Consider the following 20,368-nt stretch of genomic DNA (forward strand, 5'->3'; position numbering starts at 1 on the left):
GGACCACCCCCTCCCCACCAGCCCAGCCTGTCCGGCCCGCTGCCCTCAACCTCAGGGGGGCAGGCTGAAAGGGAGAGGACGGTAGGACAGGACAGTTTGTCATCTGGCCCTTCGGGCTGCGCTTCCTCCCCGCCCCCCGTCCCCCCCGCTTCAGCTGCTCAACACCCCTCCCCCTCGCCAACCATCCTCATCCTCATCAAATCCCAAGGACAGATGGGGGCCGGCTGCAGAAACGTGACCACAGTGAAAGCACTCTCAAATGGCAACAGAATCTGGGGGTCACAGCTGTGTCCCCCGAGGCCTGGCCAGTCCCTCATGTCCGGCCTGTGTCAGCCAGGCCTGGACTAAAGCAAATTTCAGGGGAGGGGGAGGATACTCAGGAATCTTAGGGGGAGGTTTAGGAGTCTGTAGGTGCTGGATTATTCCAGCAGACACAGCCCCAGTTAAAAATGCAGTCACTCATGTGGTCACTCATCCATCCAGCCATTCAGCACACACTGAGTAAGTCCCCACCAGGTCAAGATGTAATAAGAGGATGTAAAGATGGACAGGTGGGCTCCCCAACCAGCTTGACCAGGTAGCTTGTTCTGGACTTAATCCTCCGTCCAGGCTAGATGAAGATCCTTTGTCTCTGCCCAGTGGTCTGAGCAGGATGGACACCCCCCCGCAACACCCTCCCCTCAAACAGGCACACATGCACACACACGCGGGAGCGCGCGCGCGCTCGTGTGTGCACACACACACACACACACACACACACACACACTCCCAGCTGCTGCCATGACCCCCCCCTCCCCTGGTCTCTCTGACCAATCACAGCACTGAAGGGCAAGTCCCACTGCCCAGAGCCCCCAGGGAGTGTATTAGCACATTTGAACCGCTCAACCCGCAATGACAAAGCCTGGGGCCTTGGGAGGAGACACAGCAGGAGGGGTGGGGGTCTGTGGGGAGCGTTCCTCCCTCCCCTCCCAGGGGAAAGCTCAGGAGTAGATTAAGCATTCTGGGGCACAGAGGAATTTGGGGGCCCCAGCTCCAGCAGTGATTAAGCGATCCATAAAATCCCAATTTACACACTCACTGATCAAACGGCCCATCTACTACCCCAGGAGGTTGGGGGTGGCTGCTGGGCTTCCCCCACTCTTGCAGAAGGTCCTGGGGAGCCTGGAGCTGGACCCAGGACACAGGCTCCCAACGTGTTATCTGCAGCCTCAGTCCCACCCCCAGTCTCCTCGAGGGGCATCCATCCCCCAGGCCCGGGGACCTGCCTGTACCCGCCGTGATCTGGCAGCCATCTTTGTCTGCCCTCTGTGAATAACAGCTCTTTCTCCCCGGTGCTGCCCCCGGGGCTGCCAGGGCTGGCTTCGGTTTCATCAGAGCTGCTAATCACTTTTCCAGCTCTGAAGCTCTCCTCCCCACCCCCTTCTTTCCAGCAGCCCCTCCGTGTTTCCTCTTGGCCCTACTTCTGATGCTGTAGCTGCTGGGGCAGGCTCCGAGCCCTTCCCACCACCACCTCATCTCTCCCCTCCCCCAGGCTGGGAACACTGATTGGCAGGGCTGGGTACCCATCTCCTTGGAGACACCAGGTAGGGAGTTGCTACCCTTGCCCCTTCCCCAAAAATAAACACAATTTGTCTTCACCTGCCTAAATGTTGTTTGCTTCACTTAGTTAAGGCTGCCTGGAATTTCAGCAACTGAAGACCATTCTGGTTCACAAACAGCCTCTTTGAAACCACGCGCACCTCTGGGAGCTTCCAGGCCATCAGCCACTCACCCCTCGTGAGGGTTAGCAAGGCTGACTGGCCTCCGCCTACTGCCTGCTTGAGATGAGCTGCACTGGGCAAGTACAAGTTGTCCACACATTTCAGGGCAGGGAATTGAGGTAAGGGCAGGGCAGCCCACTGTGCCACCCCCTCTTCTCACAACTCGGGCCACCTTGGAGTAGTTAGGTATGGACTTCGACTCCTAGGCCCTGGGGACAGGACAGAAAGGGAGGGAGGGGTCGCCCTATCAAGTGCTTTCCAGAGGGCTCAGAAGGTCAGGCTGTCTCCCAGAGGCCACCGCACACGGGGCCAGGGCCAGGTCTCCACGATGTCCTTCAGCCCCGGCCACAGGCTGCTCCCAGGGATCCTGGGATGCAGCCTGGACCCACTAGCAGCTTGAGTTAGGCAGGTGTCTGAAAGCCAGCCTGAAAGACTGACCCGGGGCAAGATCTCTGCACCCACCCTAGCAAGCGCAGGGTCCATCTGGAGGTCACGGTCCCATCTCCCCCCTGTGGCTCACATGGTGCAGGAGGGAGTCCCTCTCTGAGATGTGGGACAGGTGTCAATCTCTGTTTCCTCTGGTGTGAAAGGAGTGTGGGGGGGAGCAGGGGGGGTGGTCCCACCCAGCATCTCCCTCACTGGGCTGGCCTGAGGGTGGTACTTTTAAGACTTGCTAGAAGGGGGCCAGGGGCTGGGACAGGACCCTAGGGCAGGCTCTGACTTGGCTCTTAAGAGGGCTGGCTAGATGCTTCAGGCTGGGAAGAGTGGGGTAGGGGCAGAGATGCTCTCCGGGGCCCAAAACAACGCAGTGGGCTTGAGGGACTCCAAGGAGAGAAGTGCTACAAGTCCCGACCGCTAGCTGTGCCCAGAGTGGAGAGCACCCCGTCCTGCCCCTGCCTGACCTTCTGGTGGGTCTGCAGAGGCTACGCGGGAACTGGGCTCACCACACTGAAACCAGAGCTGCTGAGACATCCTAGCCTGACCCCGGGCCCCTCTGACCTGGGTCCTGGGGCAGCTCTTATCAGCTGCCCCCCTGCCAATAGAGGGAGGAGCCCCAGGACCCTGCCCCTGCACCCCCCACCCCTACCCCACAGCCACCACTTAGAAACTGCCCAGGCAAGGTCACTTGCCTCTTCAGGTCCCTGTTGAGAGCCCCCCACACCAGACCCAACTTCAACCTGAGCCACACTTTTCATGGCCCCTGAGACTCTTAGGGGAGATTTAAGAATCTGGATGAGACTCTCTAGGGCCCCATAGATGCCCACCAAGACCTCAGACTTGACATGCCCAGAGAAAACATCTCTGCCTTCTCTCTCCAGAATTCATTCACCAAGCCTGGAAACCCGGGAGGCCCCATATCGCTCTCCCTCTTTCAGCGTCCTCCCATCTAGCTGGCCACCAAGTCCCCTGACACGGTTTGAAATGACACACAGCTCTCACTCTCCCACCACGGCTGGCCCCACGTCTGGACTCCTTGTCCTCTCCTTCTTGACCCTTCTGCTGGATGGCTGCCAGGGGGTTCCTGCCGTCTGAAACAGACTCAACTCTCTATTGACCTCAGAGTGGACACCAAACCCGTCAGCCTAGCACCGGAGGTGGACCCGTTTGTCCTCCCTCCCAGCCTCAGGCCCTGCCCTTCCAGCTCCTTCCAGCCCCTCCAGCCATAGCAGTCCATTCTCTGGGCAATATGCATTCACACTTCTAGGCCTTTGCTCCATCTGGTTCCAGAACACCTTCTCCCCAGTTCTGCAGCAGGGGTGCTCCCACACTGTTATGTCACTCTGGGGCTGTTGCTGGCTCCTTCTTGGGTTCCCCCAGCAAGTGCTCTGCACCTCTGTCCTGCCACTGAAAGGCCTTATTTAGAGTTGATATCACCAGTTAAACTGGGCTCCCCACTCCCTCCCTGCTCAGAAACACCCGCCCCTGGGCCTTCGCACAACCCTTCTCTAGCCCAGCAGCCCATCTGCTCCCTGCCTGCCCTGTCCTCTCCCTCCCAAAGTCCTCTACCCAGAAAACCTTCCCTGATACACTGGCAGTGGGAGAAGCAGGGCCTTTGAAGTTTCTGTAGTAAGTACTTGTTTTAAGTAATTCTTTTTATTTTACTTTATTTTTTTAAAAGATTTTATCTAGGGGCGCCTGGGTGGCTCAGTCGGTTAAGCATCTGCCTTTGGCTCAGGTCATGATCCTGGAGTCCCAGGATCAAGCCCACATTGGGCTCATTCACTCTCTCTCTCTCTCTCTCTCAAATAAATAAATAAAATCTTTTTAAAAAAATAAATAAAAGATTTTATCTATTTGAGAGGGAGAGAGAGAGAGAGAGAGCACACGAGCAGAGGGGAGGGACAGAGGAAGAAGGAGAAGCAGACTCCCCACTGAGCAGGGAGCCTGACGCGGGGCTCGATCCCAGGACCAGAGATCTCCCCACAGTATGGAGACAGTGGGAGCCATGCATGTACAAGGCTTGCGGGGGCCTCACTGTGTGGACACTCGGACGAATCAAGCTTGTGCTCAGTGGAAGAGGCTGTAGCAGCGGGGCTGTCAGGGCTGGGACCCTCCCAGGGTCTGTCTCCCCAGGGGTCTGTATCTGGGGCTCCTCCTCGCTGGGGCTGGGCTCTGTGCGGGTGTGCGCTGGAGGATGAGGTCAGGGCTCTTGACCAGTGTTCAGGCAGAGGCCCCTTTAAAAAAAAATTTATTTTTTAAGTAAGCTGTCTGCCCAACGTGGGGCTTGAACTCCTGACCCCGAGATCAAGAGTAGCATGCTCTACCGACTGAGCCAGCCAGGCGCCCCAGTCGTAGGCCCCTTTTGTAGTCTAGTAAATCTGTGGTCTGTTCAAAACTACTTTTTCAATGCCTAAGATAAAAACATATGCACCTACTTATTTGTCAATCATACCTCAATACAGCTGGAGAGGAAAATGAAATCTAAAAAAATATATGGGACTTCGAAAGAAATTAAGAACAGGAATACAGTTTTGCCACAAACTCCTCGGGGGTCATGGACCACAGGCCTCAGCCCAAAAGACTAGATAGAACCTCCCTCCAACCCCACCACCCCTCCCCGCAGCCAGGTGTAAGATCCAAGGTTGACTCGGGTCAGTTTGGGTGGCATGTGACCTCCAAAAAGCTTAAGCCTTAAAAACTGGGTGATCCTATGTTCCTTGGCCCCAGATATGCCCCCCTCCCATGCATTGGGGGGCGGTGTGGGAGACAGAGCCAGGCCTGAGCAGAGGGCAGGAAGCAGGCCCAGGCAGCCCACCCAGGCTCCCCCAGTGGCTGCCCCTGCCCCCTCCTATGCCCTTCCCAGCCCTGGGGGTGCCGAGCTGAGTAACTCCAGCTATGCAGCCTGGCCGGTCTACCTGGGCGTGAGTGGGCAGGGCCGTCCTCAAGGGGGTGGCCCCCCACACCTGCAGGGCCACAGGAACAGAGAGAGAAAGAGAAAAAAGGGAAGGGGGAGCTAGGCAAACACCAAACTACCATGACAATTCCTTCGGTCTGTCTGCTCCTGGATGGGATCCCAGCTCACGTGCCAAGCACCGTTCTAAGGGATTTGCACACATTCGTTCACTGAATCCACACAATAACCCTAGGAAGCAGGTATAGCTGTTATTCCTGTTACAGAAGAGGAAACTGAGGCACAGTCAACCTGTCTAAGTCACCAAGCTAGGGCTTGGTGATACCCACCGGGGCTTTCTGGCTCCAGATGCTCTCCGGCCACTCATGTCAGAGGCAAATGATATTGTTCCCATTTAACAGCTATGAAAATGGAGGTATCTGTTGATTCCCACCATCCTCATCAACCTCCCCTGTCCCTTTAGCCTCTTCCTCCGATGCCCCCATACTCAGCCACAGACCCCAGAGTTAGCACATTCCAAAGTGGTTATCGCGGGACCAAAGGCATCCTTGCAGGCCTGAGCCCCCCGCCCCGGTCCCACGGTCCCACAGCCCGGACGGGAGTGATCAGAGAGGAGCAGGGCAGCCAGGGTGGGGGATTGGGAGCGTTCCCTCAGGAAAGAAAGACTCTGAGGACCCATATCTCCAAATATCTGAACGTTGGGTGGCAGACCGTGCAGCTCTGCATAGTCACCCTCCTCAAAAGAGGTGAACCCTCCATGAAAGATGTTTGGCTACCTGTTAGCTGTCTGAACATGTGGGTTGTCTCTGGAAGGAATGAGCTCCCCATCAGTAGAGACATTCGGCACGAGACACTATCTTTCCTGAGAGGGGCACTCCAGGCTGGCTGAAGGGCTCTTCCTTCCTCTCTGCAGGTTTTCTGGGTCACCCCCACTTGCATGTCTAATTGGCACTGCAAACCCAACAAGGCCCACAACGAACTCCTGGCCACCCACCCCCACCCTCCAGCTGCCTTCCTCACCCCATTGAGGCACCTCCATCTTTTCCAACAAGGGGCTCACACCCTAAAACTCCAGCCTGGGGGCGCCTGGTTGGCTCAGTCCGTTAAGTGTCTGCCTTCAGCTCAGGTCATGATCCCAGGGTCTTGGGATCGAGCCCTGCATCGGGCTCCCTGCTCAGTTGGGAGTCTGCTTCTCCCTCTGCCTCCCACCCCCCCTCACACTCACGCATGCGCACCCTCTCTCTCTCAGATAAATAAATAAAATAGATAGATAAAACTCCAGCCTGAAGAGGGCTCCGGTATGGAAGATGTAACCTAAAAATGGCCATCCCACACGGGACACATCCATCCAAGAAAGGAGGAGTAAGGGTCAGGCTGCTAATGAATGCTGTCTGCAGAGCTGGGTGGAAGGGGTGACTTCCCCCCATGGCCAGTGTTTCCAGGGGGCCCCTCCGCCCCAAAAGAAACAGGCAGACCGGGTAGGGGCGGAACCACATGATGTATGTGGCGGGGAGCGGGGGTGGGCACGGTGTTGGTCAGTTGTCTTTCTTCAGTATAACCTGAATCCCACCAGTTTTCTTTCCCCACTGGCCTAGAAAGAAGAACCAATTGCTGCAGACTCTTGAGCATCCAAGAGCCAAATAGGCCAGTCAGCAGCAGGGGGACTCTCCCAGCTTCCTACGAATTCCCACTGAACTGGGGCCTCTGTCTCCTGGGAACAGCCTCCCCCAGGGGAACTCAGTCCCCTTCAGACTCCACCGGTGATGGCGGGGCCCTGCTGTCCCTGAGTCCCTCATCCCCAGCCACTTCTGGGCCATCTCCACAGCCCTGAGCAGGGCAACTGCGCTGTTACGTGCTCCCGTCCACACAGAGAATACAAGGAAAGTAGTTCTGAGAGCGTACCCTGTCCGTCTGCCTCGTCTCTCCTGCCCAACTGTCTCGTAAGCTCATTGAAGGTGGGACCAAATCAGAAAAGCATGGATGCTGAATGAATAGCCACCTGGACAGCACTCCCAGGGCCTGGCACAGGGCCTTGCCAGGAGGCCATGCGCATGGCCGTGCTTCGGGCTAGATGCTTGTGGTGGAGCACGTGATGCCAGGGCTGGGGACGTGCTCTGGTCCTCCCTGGCCATGTGGGAAGCTGGGGTAGTTCGGAGAGATCTGCCCCGCTCGGGGCCTGGCACGTAGGTGCCCTGTGAGTGTGCAGGGAGTCTCAGGGGCCCAGGAATCCCAACCCTGGCTGGGGCCCCGCTGGAGACTCACTGAGGCACACCCAGAACCCCGGGACAGGGCAGGTGCTCAACACAGAGTTAGAAAGGGTAAGAGGCAGCCTCATCATCACATCTCCCTAGCCATCCCCGATTAACCCCAGCGTGGGGCTGGGGACCAGATGGCCTGGGTCAGCCTGGGCAGTGAGGGGACAGACAGGAAGGCAGGCTTCTACCTCCTAGATTCCTGAGGTAACCAAGCTCACTCTCCTCTTGCCTACCTCCTGAGCCCTGCTCTCCGCCCTGACTCTACTTTTTTTTTTTTTTTTTTTTTTAGATTTTGGCATTTTAATTTCTTTTGTGCCCTGACTATACTTTGGAGGGAGATTCAAAGATGGCCCAGAACTTCCGTGCACACACGCCCTCTCTTTCTCCTTGCTCCTACATGGGAAGTGGTTCTCCAGAGTCCCTGGGTTCTGAGTTCCTGAGCCTACCTCACCAGAGGTAGGCATGTACTTCAGAGACAAAGGGACACACTATTTCAAACCAGAGCCTCTGTCACCTATGAACTCACTAGTGTTCTTATCCCCATCTTACAGATGAGAAACTGAGACCCAAACAGAGTGACTTCTCCAGGGCGATTATACCTAATTAGTGGTGGGGGGGGGGTCACTGCAGCCCAGGGCTTGGCCCCTAGGGTGGGGGGCGCCTGGCTGGTTCAGTCAGTAGAGCATGTGACTCTTGATCCTGGGGTCATGAGTTTCAGCCCCACATTGGGCATAGAGCGGACTTAAAAAAAAAAATTTTTTTTTAAAGATTTTATTTATTTATTTGACAGAGAGAGACACAGCAAAAGAGGGAACACAAGCAGAGGGAGTGGGAGAGGGAAAAGCAGGCTTCCCACGGAGCAGGGAGCCCGATGCATGGCTCAATCCCAGGACCCTGAGATCATGACCTGAGCCGAAGGCAGACGCTTAACGACTGAGCCGCTCAGGTGCCCCCCAAAAAATTTTTAATTAAAAATTGGGACACCTGGGTGGCTCAGTTGGTTAAGTATCTGCCTTTGGCTCAGGTCATGATCTCGGGGTCCTGGGATCAAGCCCCACATCAGGCTCCCTGCTCCGCAGGGAGTCTGCTTGTCCCTCTCCCTCTGTCCCTCCCCCCACTCCTGTTCTGCTCTCTCTTCTCTGTCTCTCAAATAAAATCTTTAAAAAAATTTTTTTAATTAAAAATTAATAAAATGGAGTTGGGGTCACAGCCCTATGGAGCTATGGAGGCTGGCCCGTGCCTATAGCCCAGTTCTCCCATTCCCTAAGAACTCCCCACCCCACCTCCAGTCCCCAAGATGAATTGCAAAGTCTGACATTGCCCATGCTTCAGTAGGAAAGGGAAAGAGAGCAAGGCACCTGGGTAGCTCCCATGCAGTCCCCTCTCCTTGGCCGGGCAAGTGGGGAAATGCCAGCCAACAGTAATCACAGCCCTGAGCCCTTGTCACCTGCATTTCTGACCAGTCCTCACAGCACACAGTCATTCAAGCCTGGAACTCAGGGCTCCCAGCTCCTGGTTATTGCCTCATGTAATCCTCACTGTCACACTTATGAGGACACCATTCTTAGTCCCACTTCACAGGTGAGATATAGAGCGTTTAATGTGTGCTACTTAAGTATTCACCATGATTCAAGATACTTAGGAAAATGCTCAGGAAAGAGCTAGACTTTTTCTTTTTTTTTTTTTAGAGCTAGACTTTCTTGCCACTCAGCTTTGTTCCTGGAGACAAGTAGACTCTAAAACACAAAAAATCCCTGAATATCTTCTCTCCAGGCAACGCACTCAGAGATGAGAAGACCTGCCCCTACCCTAACACTGGCAGTGTGAACCCTTCCCAATTGAAGGCTGGCCCAGCACCTCAGTGGCCACTCCTGGTCCCTTGGCTCACGCTGTCCCCCTGCCAGGAATAAGGCCATGGAGACAGCACTAAGTGTGTAGGTCAGGAGTCCTGGGCTACCAGCCTGCCTCGGCCCTTCGCACATCAGAGGGACTGGACTAGGAGGAGGACTTCTTGATGTGGGGTCCCCATGGGCTTCAGGGGGCCCAAGAACCCTCAAAGGCAGAATGCAAAGGCTCAGGTCAATTGATGGAAGTGCATTGTTCAGGGAAAGGCTTTCATTAGTCCCTCTGAGGGGCCTGTAAATAAGAAGTTATGGGCAATCTGGAAGACCCCTTCCATCCCCAGTGCTCTTGGGCTATATGTCTTTAAACAGAAACCCACTCCCCATCCTTCAAGGCCTCCTCAGCTGCAGCTCCAGGAAACTCTCAGCTTTCTTGCTTCTTTGCAGCAGAAGGCTTGGGACCCAGTGCCTTGCAAGGTCTCTCCTGGGAGCCGGGCCAGCCCAAGGCTGAGATGGCAGAAGACACCAGAACACCCTGTGGTCAGCCTAGTGTGGCTTGCCCCTGCCCACAGCTTCGGTCCACTGGAAGGCGGGGGCTGTCAGTGTTGTGGACCACAGGTGCACGCAGACCTTAGGTCCCCCTCTCCTCGCTGCAGCTCTGGAACCTCCCTGAGCCACACTTCTGCGGGGAACCTGGTTTTCATTAAATCGGGGAAAGGAGTCATTAACTGCCAGCCAAGTCAAGGAGAAGCGAAGTTCTGCTAGAAGGCACAGGGAGGGTGAGGGAGACCAGCCTGTCCCCTGCCCTCCCAGGATGACCAATGGTGGGGGGAGGGGGAGGCGGGGAGGCTGGGCTCCTAAGGGTCCAACAACTGCAGCAGTAGGAGCTGGGGGTGGAGAGTGGGGGCAGTCGGGGCCCAGATAATAAGCAATTGTTAATGTGATCCATATGGATCCTGACTGGCCTCTCTGTTTAACAGGATGATAATGGCAGGGAAAGAATGCTGGTCTGTGGGGAAAGGAAGGGGCAAAGTCCTTCCCAACTTGGGGGGTGGGGGAGGGTCAGTAATGAGGAGGAGGAGGAGACCCACCCAGGGGTCTCCACCCACCCAGGAGTGCAGCGCTATTTGCCTGAAAGGGGCCAGATTCCATGCTTTGCAGGCTGCTCTTACCAAACCCCGTGTCTTCAGCCAACACATATTCCTGGGGCACGCACAAGGTGCCAAGCTCCGTGCCGGGCCCAGGGTGGGCAGGGTGCGGGGAAGTAGAGGCTCCATCCCTGTGCTCCCGGAGGCAAAGCCTAGTGTGGACTCAGCCACAAAGGCTGAAGGAGGCACAGGTGCAGGACTAGGAGAACATGGCGAGAGCAGCAAGTGCGAGAGCTGGGGGCTCTGGGGAGGCTACACGGAGGAAGTATGGCATCCGAGTTGGGCCTTGAAGAATGAGGAGGTGGTGGGAAGACAGGGACAATGGGGAAGGCATTTGGCTGAGGGAACAGCAAGAGCAAAGGCAGAGAGGCGTGAAATTGCGTGGAGAGTCTGAGATCTCAGCAATAAAGCCGCAGCCCAGGCCGGGGAGGGGACGGGAGCCTTGCTCCCTAAAAAAGCTGTGGCCATGGATGACCAGGAGGAAGGCAGGAAAGGGCTCTTGGAACAAAACATTCCGGTCTGGTCCGGTCCCTCTCCCTTACCCCCCTCCAGTCTGTGTACTGGAATTGTCCACCCTTGGGATCCTCAGCCCAGCCCACTCTTAGACCACGGCCAGAGAATCCCGCAGGGCCTCAGAGGCCAAACTCCTCCCCGTGCCTCTCAGCCCCCACTTCTTCTCCTGGGGAGATGGAGGTCCCCCTAAAGATTTCGGGTTATCTGGGACTCACCAGCAGCAAGTCCACTGCCCTACATAACTAAGGTCCCTTTGGCCCAGGAGGACTTTCCCCCAGAAGGTATTACAGCCAGGGCGAGGGTCGCTCCTCGCTGGGGTCGCTGCTGCAGACACCAATAGATTCAAGTGGAAATAAACGAAATGGTGTTAAATATGGGAAAGGGGGATTTACGAGGCCTGTCACCGCGTCCAGCGCAGCCAGCCGGCAAGCCCCGCCCCTTTCTCGCCCACCCCAGGAAGTCGCGCCCCGCCCCTTGCCCGCGCTCCGCCGCGGTGGGGTCCGCACACCGCCGCGGGGTCCCGGCCGCGCCGCAGCCCCGAGCTGCCCGGAGAGTGGGTCCTCCCGGGCCAAGGCTGAGCGGAGGACGGCGGGTGCTCCCGGCCAGGGGGTCCGGGGAGGGGCTCTGAGGAACCTCAGCGCGGCCGTTTCCAGGAGGGTGCACAGGAGGTTCAGGCTGGATTCCGGCGGGTCTGGGGCTCCCTGTGCAGATCAGGGGGCTTTGGACCGTGGCACCATCCGGCCCACTCCGGAGACTCCACAGGGAAGGCTCTGGGCCCGGAGAACCGAGAAGTGCCCCCCGCAGAAGCCCAGAGCGGGCTTGGAACCAGAGCCCGGCTCCCCGCTGCCTGGCCCGGGGCAAGAGCCCGCTCAGCCGCGGCAGCCCGTGCGGACCACAACACAAACATTCTTCCGTCCTCTATTCTCCTCCAAATTAGGTATCCATGGAGACAGGGCCAGGCAGCCTGACAGCCCCACGGCCTAATCCTGATTTAGTGACCGTCCCTTTAACAGCCCACCCACCCGTCCACCCACCCCTGCGCTCCGGGCCGCCGCTGGGCGCAGGCTCCAGGCCGCTCGCTCTCTCCCCGCGCAGACCCTTCCCAGGCCTCCTCCGCCCAGCAGCGGCTCGGGGACCGCAGGCGCCGGGGAAGGGGGCCCACCTGGTCTAAGCACCTACTGTGCGCCCGCCCTTCTGCGGAGGACCCTCGACAGAGCGGGTTCCTAGCAAGGGAATCTCTGCGTAGACCGAGAGGGCTCTAGGAGTGGGCAAGTTTAAGGGGGCGCTCTCTAGAGAGCGGGGAGCTCAGAGGGTCTCCCTTGTAGCCTGTAGCCCACGGGAGAAGGTAAGTGCAGCTTCTTGCAACGCCCCTGACTCTGAGATGGGGCTACGCTCTCCCCGGCCAGAAGAGAAGAAAGGAAGGGGGTGGGCGTTAGGGGCGCAGGGCCCGAAGTGGCCTCAGTCTCCTGTCACTGCCCCGTCACGATGCTGGGGAATCTCCGGGCCAGGAACCCAGCCCCCACCCCCTCCCACACACACACAGGGGCCGCTGGACAAAGACCTGACGGAGTGGGAGGGGCCTGCGGGCCGGCCCTCGGGCTCCGGACACAGGATCCTTCGGGGACCCGAACCCGCAGATCCCGGGCTCCCCACCCCCCAATCCCGCAGGCTCCCCCCAGAGCCGGCTGCTCGCTATTGCGGCAACCTGCGTACCAAAGCGGGCGGTAAAGACGGTGCCCGTCGGCGGCGGAGACCAGATCCCCTTGTCTGCCGTCCCCCTCCCCCCGGGAAGTGACCCTCGGCTCCCACGCACCCGCCCGGGTCTCCGGCTGGCCTTGCCCTTCGACCCCCGCCTAGTGGAACCCCGCGCCCCGCAGCTCCCGCCCTCTCCGGCCCTCGCACTGCCCCGCGCCCGCGGACAAAGCTCCGGACACCCCGACCGAACGGTCACCACCCCCTGACCCCGGCCCGCCCGCGCGCTCCCGTGCCTGCCCCCGCCCGGGCCCGCGGCCCCCCCGTACCTCGGCATCCCGGCCGGGTCCTAGGTGAGTGTGCGCGGCCTGGGGGGGCGTCCGGCCCCGGGGCCGGGGCGCGGGCCGGGGGCGACAGGCCGGGGCTGGGGGGCAGCGGCGCTCACCATCCTGGAGCCGCTACTGCTGCGGCTGCTGCGGCCGCCGCGGCCGGGAGCGGGACTGGGCAGTGGGGGTGGCCGGACAAGGGGCCGCCCCGGCTCCCCCCGCAGGCAGGACCCCCACCCCCACCCCCGCCTCCCCTCGCCCGCCCCCAGCGCCCTCCCTCGCAGGCCTTTGCTCCCCTCCCCTTTCCCTGCTCCTCCCTCCCCTACTGCCCCTCCCTTCCCCCCAACTCCCGCCCCTTCTCTGGCCCTCTCCACCCCGGGCTCCTTCCCCGCCCTCCCCCACCTCGCCCCCGCCCCGCCCCCACCTCCCCTGGGCTCGCCCGTCCCCTCCCCTCAACCCTCCCGGCTTGGCCCCGCCCCCTCCCTCCCCTAGCTCTAAAATAAATTAGCCACAGAAGGGGAGAAAAGAGTAAATGACCCTTGGTGTGGATAGTGTCCTTGCGCCACTCTCCCGCGCGCCCGGGCCTCTCCCGGGCCGTCGAGCGGGAAGTTGGGGTGGGGGTGGAGGCCGGTAAGGGTGGGGGAGCCGTCCGCCCAGGGGGGAGGCCGGGATTGAGTGGGGCCTCCGAGCGTGTCCGCTGGGTGTGAGAGGCTTCCTGGGTCGAAGGGCAAAGGGGAAGACAGCCAAAGGGGAAGGCTGTCGGCCCTGCCCGGCCCGCCCCGTCTGCTTGCCGCCCTAGACCCCCTCGCCCTTGCCTAGCCAGGCCCCTTGGCCAAAGCCTTCTGGACTCATGCCCTCGTCCTCCCGCCCCACCCCCACTCCCCACCCAGGGGCACTGAGCTCCTACCATGTAAGAGACGGGGCAGCCCGGGATGCAGAGGGTGGGACACACATAGCCGGGCAAGTCCACCTCTCCACGGATGCCACTCCAAGAGGCGTGTGGCCACGGTGAAGCCCTGGACTTGGACAGCGGAAGGTGGGGTGTGAGTTCTAAAAGGGGGCCTTCGCTGAAGGGCTTCCCCCAAGAAGGCGATATTCACATTGGGCCAAGCAGGGTGAGTGGTGAAAGGGGAAGACGGAGGATGAATTCCAGACCCATGGTCTGCTGAGAGGTATCCAAAGGCGTCCACTGACTGGTGCACTGGGCGCCGGTGCAACTGAGTGCGGACCCTGTGCCAAGCTTTGGGCTAGACGCTGGAGACACCTGAGAGAGTCTCAAAGGCACATCCCTGTGCCGGTGGAGCTCCCAGCCCAAGGGTAGACAGAATCCCATCAGACACCCAGGATCGCCTCTCCGACAATGATCCCAGTGGGAAAGGAAGCCCACAGGGCAAGCAGCCCATAGCAGAACCCACTTTGCCCAAGGAGGTTGTAGGAGATGGGGCTGAGCTTAGGTTGGAGGGTCCAGGTACATTTCCGGGAGAGGTTGAGTACCCAGAGCGCCCCACCTGTGGAGGCAAGACTAGCGCCCAAGCTGGTTCCGAAACTCACCAAGAGTAGGATCTTCTCCGCCCCCGGAATCCTCTCTTCCTCTCCACTTCACACCCCCAGGGCCACACCCTGGCACGAAGGACAGATGCGTCCAGGCTCACTGTGCTAGCGAGCCCTGGCTTCAGAACCAGAAAATCAGGATAGATCCACAGCCACTACCCTGGAGAACAGATACTCCTTGCTGAAGGGACCACCCCAGGATAACAGAGGTAGAGGGAACTCGGTGGGGGTTTCTTTACTGATGGCCGGCGCATCTGCGGCCTAGAGAAGTGACATCCTTGGGCTCACACAGCAAACCTGGATCTAGAAGCCACTGTACTCTTTCCACCCCACCTGTCCTGCTCCCCAAGGGTCAGAGGCAAGAGTTAAGAGAGAAGCCAATGTCCACAGAAACTAAGTGACCTCAACCAGCAGGACTAGTTCCAGAAGGCCAAGCCTGGCATTGCCAGAGCATGGTGGCTGGGTGTCACTGGGGGCCATTCTCCACCAGGCTCCAGGGTGAGGGTGGATGACAGGAGTGAGGCCAGAGGAAAGAATTGATAATGTGCTCCCCTGGAGCAAGGGTCCAGTTCTCTCTCATCCCCCAGGACCCTCCAGTGCTGGTAGGAAGGACAAGGTTAGACCTCAGGAAGGCCTTTCCAGTAAGATAGTAGGACAGGCCAGCATGATGAGAAGGCCTTCGCCAGCCTCCAGGAGCAGGAGGGAAGGCTCTACATCTTGGAGGTGCTGAGTTATTTCTGATTGGCAAACTAGCGTGGGTCCCATTAAGGGGGTTAGTTATCAGGTGGGGTGCGGCTGGCCTCTTCACCCCTCTGCCCCCCATCCTGCACCAGTGCTCAGGCAATGAAGTGTGGCTCCCCTCCCGAGCTCATTAAAGTCCTGTTAATACATCATCCAGCCTCCCGGGCTGACAAATACTCAATCCTAGCAAATGGCCCTTCATCATGTCTCTCCCCGTGCCCTTCCTGGGCAGGGCGCTGGGGATCTGCTCTCTGAGGACTCCCTGCTCACCCTCTCCTGGCTGACCCTAGTCAAGGAATCTGTGCCTTGAGAGCCCCCTGCTGCAGACAGGAGTCAGGCTGGTCTTGTGATCAGCTCAGGGGTGGGTCAAGTGCCCAGCAGTGGATTGGATAATAACAGTGGGGATGATGGCAGTAATGCTTGGCTTCTGCAGGGGGCCCTCCATTCTTTCCTAGTCATTTTGCTTGTATCACATCCAAGGTGGAGAATCCCACCCCCGACCCCACTCCCAGGGGAGGCAGGTGCTACGTTTTGGGTATGTGCGGGTACGTAGGGGCCTGTGTGCCTGTGTGATCTTCCTGGTCCAGAGACTTGCAACAAGGCCTTTCTGAAAACATGAAGAAAACTCACCCAGCTGGCCCGGGAGAACCAGCGTGAAGAGTTTCAAAAGAGAGAGGAGTGGAGGGAAGATGTGGAGGGCCGAGAGGGAGGGAGGGAGGGAGGAGCAGGTGGGGTGAGGAGGAAGGAAAGAAAAGGGCCCCGGGGAAGGATGGGGGTGGGAGGGAGGAAGGGAGGAAGAAAAGGAAGAGAGGAAGAGGAAAGGGCGGGGAGAGCTCTCTTTGTGGTCCTCTGGATCGGCCACTCAGGAGTCATTAAGAAGCAGGAAAGGAAGGAAATGCGTCCCGGGGCTGAGGGATTGGGGTGCGCCCAGAGACACCACACCCAGCTCACTGCTGCTGCCCACTCGCCTGGGCTCAGGCTGCTCCCCCCACAAATGGGGGCCCTTGCTCTTCTCTTTCTGGCTCTTTGGCCCCTAAGGCCCAGCTCCCAGTGCCTCCCCAACCCTGCTCAAGCCCCTCACTCTCTGACCCTGTGCTCACACCACCTTTGCCTTCCCAGTGAGCTACAGGCTGTCGGGGGCCAATCCACCCCACCCCCCCCCCACACACAGCCACCAGCTCTTTTTTTTTTTCTTTCTTTCTTTAGTAATTTCTACACCCAATGTGGGGCTCGAATTCATGACCCTGAGATCGAGAGTCACATGCTCTACCGCCTGAGCCAGCCCGGGGCCCCAAGCCAGCAGCTCTGAAGGGCCTCCATGAGAACTAGAAAAAGTGTCCTTCTGGGCAGACCTGGCTCTGTGCCAGACCACACAAGATTTGGGAGGAGGAGCTGGGGCTGGCCATCAGTCCCCTCCTTCCCCTTAGGGGCCCAACTCTTGGGGACTCTGGTGCCCACCTTCTAAATCCTCACCACACATCTGGCTCTACCATTTGGTCTGTGAGCAGAAGCACATCCATCGGCCCCCGCCCTGCAGCACAGGATTTGGGCCAACCCCCCAAAATGAAATGTCATCTCCCCCATGTAGCTTTATAATACAGCTCCACAGAACCTCTCACTAAGCACCCACACCAATTTAACACCTGAGCCTCTCTCCCTGGAGTATCTTTTCCCCTATTCAGTCTGGGAGCTCCTATTCATCCTTCAGAACCCAACTCAGATAGGACTTCCTCTGTAAAGCCCGCCCTAGCTATCCCCTGAGAGCTCCTACCCCGGAGCTCTCCTAGTCCTTTTTCCTAGGTTCCAGGTGTTCGAGCCCAATACCCTGCTCCCTAGAGGAGCCCTTCCCTTCCTGTACCCTCTCTAAAGGCAGAAGACTACATCCAAGCCTGACCGCCTCACTTTTCACATGCCAGGTCCTCTGGAACCACACTGGGCTTCTTTCCCTAAAGCTCACACACCCAGGGCAGAATGGAGAAGTGGAAATCCAAGTGGCTCAGAGGTCTCCCCACCCCCACTCTGCCCTCACGGGGGCTGGGCCTGACAGGAGACTCCCAGCACATCTGGTTGTACTTAAATCATCCAGCGCCCAACTGCCCAGGCACGTCGCCTGCTTTTCTCCCCTCTGCCCTGGTCTCCTCCCCTTCCTAAACCAACCTTCCAGTTCTCTCCTCCAGGATGCCTTCTCTGATTGGCCCACAGCCCACCCTTGAACCCTCCACATCTCCGGGTCTGGGTTCTGGGATAGCGTGGGCTTAGTGTGGCTCCGTGTGTGGAACGCCATCCTTTCCAAGCATTGGTCCTGGATAGAAACCTCCACCCCTCCAGGCAGGGAGGAGAGCGGACCAAGGGCCCCTCCTCTGTACCGCTGGCCTCCGGCCTGGCTGCCTCCCGTTCGTTCCTGGTGTGTGCAGTGGGGAGTGGGAGTGTTTCTGCCTTCTTCAAGTTTTGGTTCAGATCCAGACAGAGAGCTGTTCCCACGACAACTCTTGCTGTCAGCCATTTTCCAAAAGGTTTTGCTAATATTCAAGAACCAAAGGGAAATAAATATAGAGAATGCAAATTTGAAAAGACACTGGTTGCAAAGAACAGGACTGTGGATGACCTGTTTCACCAGTGCTCCAGGTTTGGATGTCCATCCATTCATTCAATAGCACGTACCGATGCCTCAGTATGCTAAGTTCTGGGAATAGAGACTTGCATGAAACCCCCGGGCCTCCTAGACAAACTGACACTCAGTGGAGGAGAAGGACAGGTGCATGAACAAATGCAAGATGCTGTGGTGGGCAGGAGTGGGAGGCGGTGGGGTAAGGGATGGAAGGTCAGAGACTTTGCTTTGAGTCCCGGCTCCCCACTTCCCTGTGACTGCGCCTCGGGGGGCCACGTAACCTTCTGGAGACTGTCTCCTCACCTGTAAAAGCAGGATGGTGTGACCTGAGAGGGCTGTGGGGGGGATTCAAATAAGATACTGTGTGTGCAAGCACTTTGCGCAGTGTGAAGTGAGTAGTCTCTGTTATCATTAGGCTCACACATTGCCTGTCTGGTACTCAGGCTCAGTCTGATGCTTCAACAGCTGTCTCTGCCTCTCCTCCGAGGGCGGGAGCCATGTTGGAGAAACTTCTCCGGTGGGGGACCCCCAGCCCAGAGCAGCAGACAGTCACGGTACACACACACACACTTTTGTTACACAAGTAAAACACCTTTATACAAAAATTAGAACGTATGGACAAGCACAAAACAAAAATTGTTTAAAACTCAAATCCCCTTAATCCCACAACCCAGAGATAAGCACTGGTAAGGCTCTGGAGTAATCCAGATATTATTCTAGATATCAATATATATAGAGAGAGATCTCTACATTATTTTGTAATCTGCTTTTCTCAATAGACAAATATTTTGAATATCTGTTCCTGTCTATAAAGGCATTTATCCCACATAATTTTTTTAAGATTTTATTTTATTTGACACAGAGAGAGCACAAGCAGGGGGAATGGCAGAGGGAGAGGGAGAAGCAAACTCCCTGCTGAGCAGGGAGCCAACATGGGGCTTGATCCCAGGACCCTGGGATCATGACCTGAGCCCAAGGCAGACGCTTAACTGACTGAGCCACCCAGGCGCCCCTAAGATTTTATTTTAAGTAATCCCTCCACCCAAGGTGGAGCTCAACCTTACAGCCCCGAGAGACACGTTCCACCAACCGAGCCAACCAGGTGCCCCCATACCGTATAATTTTTAATGACAGCTTAATATTCCATCATGTGGACATGGAAAAATTAATTTAACAAGTTTCTTCTGTTGTCAGATTTTTTTTCATCAATAAAAGCTTGATGAACCGACTTGTAACTTCCACCTTTGTGCATGTCTGGTTAGGATAATTCCTAGTAATGGGAGGCTGGGAATGCATATTTTTAACTTCGAGGAGCAACTAGCCCAGGCCTCTGGGCGGTGCTCTCACACCTCCTCCAGGCAGCCGTCCCAGACTGGCAAAAGGCCCATGCCTTTCCCAGTAGCTTCATTCCTTAGTGACCTGGCCTGGAAGCCCTGAAAAATGCTCAGAAGGCCTGGCTGGTGACGGCCCCGGAGGGGCCCTGGGTGGAGAGCACAAAGCAGGCTTGTCTGGGGCCCGGAAAGGGGCCCCGCCCCCCTCGGGGCTGCTGGATGTACATTCCTTCCCCGGGACAATGGCTGCCTCGGGAATCCCGAGAATGAAGAAGGCTGGTGGTTTTCCGAACGCCCCCCCCTTTCAACCCCCTCAACAAGTTGTACCCGTTCCCAAAATGGAAAGAAGGGGCACTTTGTATTGGGGGCGGGGTGGGGAGGGCAGTACTTCTGTGCCTACAGCCCCGCCCCCTCCTTTTACCAACTCGGATCCACAAGCTGGCTGAGGCCTGCCCCGCCACCCCCTCCCTGTGGATCTTGGGCAAGTCCTGCTCTTTCTGTAGGCCCCTGCTTCCTCAACTGTAAAATCAGTGGCTTGGACTTCCAAATTCCCCACAGATCTAAAATGCCGTAATGCGGTGGCTGAGATGATCACTGGCTTTGGAGCCAGATTGCCTGAGTTCAAATTCGGGTCCGCCTTTTACCCTGTGAACTGAACAACCCGGCCTCAGCTTTCCCGTCTGTAAAGAGGGTCGATGATAGACGCCCACTCCCTCATGGCGTTGTCTTGAGGAAGGATGAGAAGAGGCTCATGAGACAAGTGGCTGATTTGTTAAGGTGTAGGGTCATGATTCAGGCTTCATTCTAATGCCAACTGGATCCCCAACCCAGTCTAGATCTCATGTCCTGTCTAGATTTTGACCCCTGGACATTTGCCCAACAATTGGCCACACCTCCGGAAGATGAAGGGCAATTGATGCCAGAAGGAAGTATTCCTCTTGCATGTTTCCATTTCCCCTTATATGAGCCCTAAAGCTGCAAAACTGTAAAGGCTTTTGAGGGCAAATCAAATGTAAAATACAGGAAAACTCCTGGGTCAGATCGTATTTCTTCATTTTTGTTTGGGAAATGCAGACATTTCCAATGTCGCCTGCAATTGCTAGGTGCCAGGTGACACTGGATTCCAGGCTCTTCCTAACCCATTGGAGGTTTAGGACTAACACACCTAAACAGTAAACGATATGGGGCTCCGGTATATACTTTTGAGCAGTTCACCACAAACCCTGGCTCACCCTCCTCCGGCTGTCCCT

The 20,368-nt window shown here is 57.5% G+C and overlaps 2 protein-coding genes across 7 annotated transcripts in view; one reads left to right on the forward strand and one right to left on the reverse strand.

The window, feature by feature from the left end:
• The window catches only part of FIGNL2 (fidgetin like 2), a 29,380-nt gene extending 16,289 nt beyond the window's left edge, over positions 1-13,091 (reverse strand). Inside the window, exon 1 of the mRNA XM_078075983.1 lies at positions 12,891-13,091. The gene's annotated coding sequence lies outside the window, so the exon portion shown is untranslated. The remainder of the gene's footprint in view (positions 1-12,890) is intronic.
• Positions 12,050-20,368, forward strand: part of ANKRD33 (ankyrin repeat domain 33) — a 34,541-nt gene continuing 26,222 nt past the window's right edge. For 2 of the 6 annotated variants that reach the window (XM_078075987.1, XM_036077888.2), the window contains exon 1: positions 12,052-12,914. The gene's annotated coding sequence lies outside the window, so the exon portion shown is untranslated. Of the gene's footprint in view, positions 12,915-20,368 lie in introns of all 6 variants that reach the window. The other 4 variants (XM_036077892.2, XM_078075988.1, XM_036077896.2 and 1 more) reach the window with 3 other exon arrangements.

This window comes from Halichoerus grypus, chromosome 6, assembly GCF_964656455.1.
Source record: "Halichoerus grypus chromosome 6, mHalGry1.hap1.1, whole genome shotgun sequence".
Taxonomy (NCBI): domain Eukaryota; kingdom Metazoa; phylum Chordata; class Mammalia; order Carnivora; family Phocidae; genus Halichoerus; species Halichoerus grypus.